This window comes from Chrysochloris asiatica, unplaced genomic scaffold (assembly GCF_000296735.1).
Source record: "Chrysochloris asiatica unplaced genomic scaffold, ChrAsi1.0 scaffold00036, whole genome shotgun sequence".
Lineage (NCBI taxonomy): Eukaryota > Metazoa > Chordata > Mammalia > Afrosoricida > Chrysochloridae > Chrysochloris > Chrysochloris asiatica.
In genome coordinates this window covers 9,205,886-9,213,131 of record NW_006408554.1, presented here as the reverse complement: position 1 = coordinate 9,213,131, position 7,246 = coordinate 9,205,886, and the positions used below count along the sequence as shown (strand labels likewise).

The window sequence follows — 7,246 nt, the reverse complement described above, 5'->3', positions numbered from 1 at the left end:
CATAAGGTTGCTATGAGTCGATACCAACTTGATGGCACCTAACAACAACAACTAATGGCAGCATAAAAGAGCAGTTCTGAATCCATATAGGGTCTGTACGTAAAAGTGGGTAGTTTGTAGGGTGGGAGAGATATAGGAGAAAATGATGTTGAAAATAGTGCCTGGAGGAGATGCTACCTAAACTGGATTCCAGAAAGTGAAAGAGGGTGAAGCTATCTACTGAGCAAAGAATGTAGGTAGGAGGTCTCAGCTGCTCCATTATTGATGTCTGAGTGGGCAGGGTGAACATGAGTATAATAAATAAACACATGATACTATTAGCACATGTTGTTGTTAAGTGCCATTGAGTAGGTTCTGATTCATAGCAACCCTGTATAGAGTTTCCAAGGAGCAGTTGGTGAGCTTGAACTGCCGACCTTGTGGTTCAAACTGACTTTGCAGTTCAGTGCATTAACCCATAGCACCACACCAGGACTCCTATTAGAACACTGTTATTGCTGTTGCATGCCATTGAGTTGGTTCTGACTCATAGTGACCATATGGGGTTTCCAAGGAGTGGCTGGTGAGCTTGAACTGCTCACCTTGCAGTTCAAGGTGACTTTCCAGTACAGTGCATTAACTCACAGTGTCACACCAAGACATATAGGGTCCTGTATAATGGGACAATCAATGTTGTAGAAGAGTGGACAGGGATGAATTTAGGAAAAAATACATTTGCCGTCCATTGCTCTTCAATGCTGGTTGCACAGTCTCCACTCTCTAGGATTAAGTTTCAGTTGATCTGAAATTTTTCCTACTTGTATTTTTTTTCCCAAATGCTTCTCATTTCCATCTAGTGAATAGCCAAGGTTGAGAGCCATCACTGAAGCTAGCAGTAATGGTATGGATCATTTTTATATGACCTTTCTCATCATGGTCTTTAACTTCCACCAAATGATTGAATTGTTGTTATTCAGTGCCATCAGGTTGATTCCAACTCATAGCAACCCTATGCCCAACAGACTGAAACACTTCCCAGTCCTGTACTGTCATCACAATCAGTGCTACATTTGAGCCCACTGTTGCTGTCACTGTGTCAGTCCATCTTGCTCTGATTTTTCACTGACTCTCCATTTTACCAACCATAATATCTTTCTAGAGGGACTGGTCTCTCCTAATAACATGTCCAAAGTATTAGATCTAGATGAAGTCTTACCGTCCTGGCTTCTAAAGAGCATTCTGGCTTTATTTCTTCCAAGACAGATTTGTTTATACATCCATCAGTTCATATTTTTCTACAATACCTGATTCAAATGCATAGATTTTTCTATAGTCTTCCTTATTCATTGTCCAACTTTTATGTACATATGAAGCAGTTGAAAATATCACGGCATGAGTCAGGGGCATTGTAGTCCTCAAACTGACATTTTTACCCTTTAACACTTTAAAGAGGTCTTTTGTAGCAGATTTGCCCAATACAATACGCCACTTGATTTACTGACTGATGCTTCCTTGAGTGTTGATTGTGGGTTAAGCAAAATGAAGTCTTTGACAACTTCAATCTTTTCTCCATTTATTGTGGTGTTATTAATTGGTCCATTGGTGGGGATTTTTGTTTTCTTTACATTGAGGTTCAATCCATATTGAAGGTTGTGGTCTTTCATCTTCATCAGTAAGTATTTTAAATCCTCTTCACTTCCAGCAAGCAAGGTTGTATGATCTGCATATCACAGGTTGTTATTGTCCTCCAGTCTTGATACCATGCTCTGTCTACTATATATAATCCAACTTCTAAGATTATTTCCTCAGCATACAGATGGAACATGTCTGGTGAAAGGACAAAACCATGGCACTCACCTTTCCTGATTTTAAACTATTCAGTATCCCTTTGTTCTATTGTAAGGATTGCCTCTTAGTCTATGTACAGTTTTCTCATGAACACAATTAAGTATTCTGGAATACCCATTCTTTGCAATATTATTTGGTGAGACTATGCAAATAAGGTTTTGTGACCCATCAAGAGATTTGTAAAACTTACCTGAGCAGGGAAGAGACTGAGCAGACACAGGAAACTCAAGGGGGAATCAGTCTGCTTGTGGGCAGTTGTGGACACAACTGAAAAGAGACTGTCCTGATTGAAGAATTATATCCTAAGTCACTTCTGATACTGATTTATAACCAGTTACTTCCCTAAAGGAATCCTGGTGTAGTGCCATAGGTTAAGCACTGGAGTGCTCACTGCAAGGTTGGCGGTTCAAACCCACCAGCTGCTCCTTGTAAATGCTATACAGGGTGGCTTTGATTTGGGACTGACTGCAAGGCATTTAACAACAATAATTTCCTTAATAAGCCCCATAATCGTGAATATTGTCTGTGAGTTCTCCGTGGCCATTGCAAAGAATTATCAGACCCTGCAGAGAAGTAGAAAGTGCCATGGGAGGAACAGCAGGTGTTAGAATTGGTAAAAAGGTTGGAGAGATTAGGTATACCTGACCTCTGCTTAACAGGAATCAACTTTAGACTGAAGGTAATGGTGATTCTCTCTCCCCATTGTGAAACTGGAGGAGGTCTGATGCCTCCTCTACACCATTCATACAAGAACTATGGAAATTTTTCAGTGATGAAAGCATAACACTCGCAGACAGAGAGTTAGGATAGGTCATACTGTCAGTGTGAGAATACCTGTAGGAGGGAGACACAGGCAGTAGAAAAGATTGTAAATCAGAGTATTGGTTATAAGTCTGCTGCCAGGGTGAAGTAAAATATGATAAAGGTCAGTTAAGGCCTGTTAGGTAAATGATGGTAAGATTCTAACTATGGCTGTGATATTCTCAAAACAGGGAGGTAGATAGAATAAAAAATGGTTACTAGTAGAATTGGCAGTTACTGTACTTTTAAAGGTTGAGAAGAAGCTGTTATGAGTGTTTCACGGTACTATGATTTATGTCTGAGGGTGACAATAGGACAACAGGAGGAAAAGCAGCCAGGAGAGATTGGCCGCTGAAGATGATGATTTCAGTTTAGATACATTGAAATGGAACTGCCAATAAAACATTTAAGTTGAAATATCCAGGAGGTACTGGGACTAAAGTCCAGGTTTTGTCAATTGTAAAAGGGCTTGCGAACATAGTGAAAATGGATCACGTTGCCTAAGGTGAACCTATGGTATAAGTGTGCTACTCTTAAGAAAGGAGCTCTGGTAGCATAGTGGTTACAAATCAGGCTGCTAGCCTCAAGGTCAGCAGTTCAAAATTACCATCTGTTCTACAGGAGAAAAATGAGGCTTTCTTCTCCCGTAAAGATCTGCAGCCTCGGAAACCCTGCACAGGGTCACTATGAGTTGGAACTGACTCAACGGTACTTAAGAACAACTTCTAAGAAGACCAATGTTGAGGAGTCAGAAGAGAAGTTCAGGAAGCAGATAACAAAAAAATATTCAGAAAGAGGAGAAAAAACAAGGGAGAGGAAGGTCACAACTACTAAGAGAATAAACAACTGTAATTTTAGTGCTGTTTTCTTTGTACTTTTCCCTAGTCAGATTTAAATCATCTAATACTATATGTATTATATTCTTTCTAGAATATACCTCCTTAAGAAATGGGTTGTCTTCCTCTAACAAGAAGGTCAGGAAAATCTTCATCTTGGGTGGTTGTGAATGTTTTCATATCCTCATATAATGCCACTACAGACCACATCAATAGAAAAGAGGAAGTCACATTAGCTGTTTCTTTAGGAGAAGGAGAAAAAGGGGATATCTCCTTCATAGGTCTTTGAGAATGAAAGTCATATAATGCATATTGAACAAGCATTTATCGAATGATCAGTGTATGCCTTACTTATTCAATCTGTATGCTGAACAAAGAATCAGAGAAGCTGGATCATATGAAGAATAACATGGCATCAAGATTGGAAGAAGACTCATTAACAACCTACAATATGTAGATGATACAACCTCACTTGCTGAAAGTGAGGAGGACTTAAAATACTTCTTGATGAAGATTAAGAAACCACAGCCTTCAGCATGGGTTGCAGCTCAATGTCAAGAAAACAAAAATCCTTAACACCCATAAATAACATCATGATAAATGGAGAAAAGAAGTTGTCAAAGATTTCATTTTGCTTGGATCCATCATCAACACTAATGAAAGCAACAGACAAGAAATCAAACAATCTATTACAGTAGGCAAATCTGCTGCACAAAACCTCTCTAAAGTATTCAAGAGCAAAGATTTGAGGATGAAGTTGCACTTGACCCAAACCATGATATTTTCAATAGCCTCATAGGCATGTGTAAGTTGGACAATGAATAAGGAAGACTGTAGAAGAATAGATGCATTGGAATTATGGTAATGGAAAAGAATATTAAAAGTACCTTGGATTGCCAGAAGAACAAAGAAATCTGTGTTTCAAGAAATACAACCTGAATGCTCCTTGGCAGCTAGGATGGTGAGACTTCATCTCTCACCCTTCATACATATTATCAGGAGGGACCAGTCATTGGAGTTCGATATCATGCTTGGTAAAGTGAAGGGTCAGCAAAAACGAAGGCAGCCCCAAAGGTGATGGATTAGCACAGTGGCAGCAGCACACCAATGATTGTGAGCATGGCACATGACCTGGCTGGAGCTTAAAGAGAGAAATATTTTCAAGTGATACCAATGAGAAATTAGTAGCAGTGAAACCATAAAGGGCATCATTAAGATTATTTTGAAGGGAAAACAAACAAAACTTGAAAAAGTTTAGAAGAAAAGAATAATAAGATCTATATCTTTAAAACATGTCTAGACTTCTCTATGCAAAATGGATCCTAATGGGACAAGACCTGAGAAGGAAGAATGAATAGGATACTGGTTAGTATTCAACACTGGAGACAGACAGAAATAGATACATAGATAGATTTGACCTTCTGCTTCCTAGAAACTGTGTGGGCCACCCACTCTGTTTAGTGTACACAGAATTTTCACTCTTGAAATAACTTTTTCAGTTCTTCAAATGCAGGTATTGATTGATTAAAGCTGGGTGAGAAGAGTTATAGATAACACTCAGATTTCTGGCCAAGATGTCTGGCAATTAAATATGGAGCCCTGGAAGAAAGGCAGATTGGTAAAGGTGTTAAGATGTTTAGTTCAGTTGGTAACATGTTGAATTTAAAGAGACTTTTAACCATCTTCAACACGTTGTTGTTTTTGTCATGTGCCAGTGAGTCGGTTTCAACTCATAGTGCACTATATAGGGTTTTCTAGGAGCAGCTGGTGAATTTGAACCATCAGTCTTGTGGTAAGCAGTCCAGTGCTTATCCTACACTACTTCACCAGGACTCGTTTTCAACATAAAGATGATAAAATAGAGCATAAAGAAAGTCAAGGGAGTAGACAACATCACCCAGTGAGAGTGTGTGCAGTGAAAAGAGGTCTTAGAACAGAAGTCTCAGGCACACACCTGCATTTGAAGGACTGAAAAAATTATTTCAAGAGTAAAAGTTTTATGTACACTAAACAGAGTGGGTGGCCCACACACTGTTTCTAAGAAGCAGAAGATCAAAATTCCCGTATTTCAAGGCCCCTAGATTCCTGTAAGCACAGCTGGATTACAGCAGAGAGACAAGCATGGATTCCTTTTTGTTTTTTGTTTTTTTAACTTCCTTTAGTAATCTAGTCAATGAAGCTGTAGGAACTTCCTGTAAGTGGACAAAATAACAAACAGCTACAAGAGAATATGATGGGAGATATAAAAATTTAGAGTTTCCCTTATTTAGGAATAAAAAAATTAAGACATTATTAATTGGGGTGTCTTTTTAGTAAGTGTGTGGGACATCTGCTTTGGGAATACCGTAATTCATTTTTAAATTGGTTAACAGTGATCAGGGGACTAAAATCTTTAAGAAAAGGCTAAAGAATCTATCTTGTTTATTGCACTGATTTTTAACTTGCAAATTCCTATCTTCCAGTTTTTGAAAACTGATAGAATATAAAGTTTTGGTTGGTCTTAAGGAAAATAATGATTGCCATCTGCTAGCCTCTGAGTATATTAAGTTTGAAGAAGGGATGAAGGCATTTTTCATCCTCTTTGGTCCAAGGACAGAGCTCTTCTTTGCTGCAAATTGAATTTGATCCTTCTAAAAATATTTGCTGTTTTTCAAGTTGTTTTTGGCTCTCTTACTACTGTTCTTTCTGGAGGTTTTTTTTCTTCTTCTTCTTCTTCCTTCTCTTTTTCTTTTCCATTTCTATGGAAGCTTCTTTCTTTATTTGTTTATGTGTTACAGAATCCATTTCTGAAAAGCCAACATAAATGAATTTGGATATGGATGGGCAGAAGCAATGATTAGGTTACTCTTCATATTATTGTGGTCATTTAAAATGTACCTAAAGATCCCTGAGTGCTACATGCAAAACTCCAATAGTAATATGAACCAGTGTCTGAAAAACACAGCACACACACACAATTTTCTTTTAGAAATTACCTGGCAAATGATAAGAGGAATGATTGGTTTTGAGATTGTGCAGCATCCCTGGCTTCTTGAGGGAAATGAGGAGGCTTTGAAGGGTTTGCGACTAATTGATAGGCTGGAAGTTTCTGGCATAAATACCACAGCTGTATCTGAACACAAGTTTGATTCTACAGTTTTTCCAAGCTATATCTCACTGTCTGCATTCTCAGCGAAACTGGAGCTATTGGGCTTATGGAAATTTTATGACTATATTTGAAAAACTTTTTTGGTGCTAAATGTAATTATAAAGATCTGTATGGAAAAATTTCTTAGAACATAATTTCAGGATCCCATTATCAATGACTTAAATTGAACTACTGGGATTTATGTTCCGTTGTGGAAAAAAAATATGTATATATCTTGAGTAATTTATAAAATGAAGTTGTAGCATATTTTATACTCATATACTCACTCACTCATGGCTTTGTGTAATATCTTTCTTTGGTTCTGAGGTAGAAATTAGTATTGTTAATCCAGTCTGGCTCTTTTCTTCTTCCTGGACACATGAAAGGATTTCCTGGAGCCCTGCTGTGAGGCAAGGCTATGTGACCAGTTCTGACTTACGAATTCTTCACATTCTCTTTTTAAATTAAAGGAAAAGAGGAGAAAAACTGAAAAAAAAAAGTTTCTGCTCAGTTACTCATATAACCTAAGAAATTTACAGTAATATTCATTGCATATTACTTTCTGACTAAAATTCATCATAAACACTACCAAGGATTCTGTATGGTCTGTTTGGGAGGCGATCCATGAAGAATAATCCCATTAGTTATCCCACTG

The 7,246-nt window shown here is 37.9% G+C and overlaps 1 pseudogene; it reads left to right on the top strand.

Annotated features, from left to right (window-relative positions):
• The window catches only part of LOC102830445, a 265,297-nt pseudogene extending 258,614 nt beyond the window's left edge, over window positions 1-6,683 (top strand).
• Window positions 6,684-7,246: the final 563 nt, after the last annotated feature.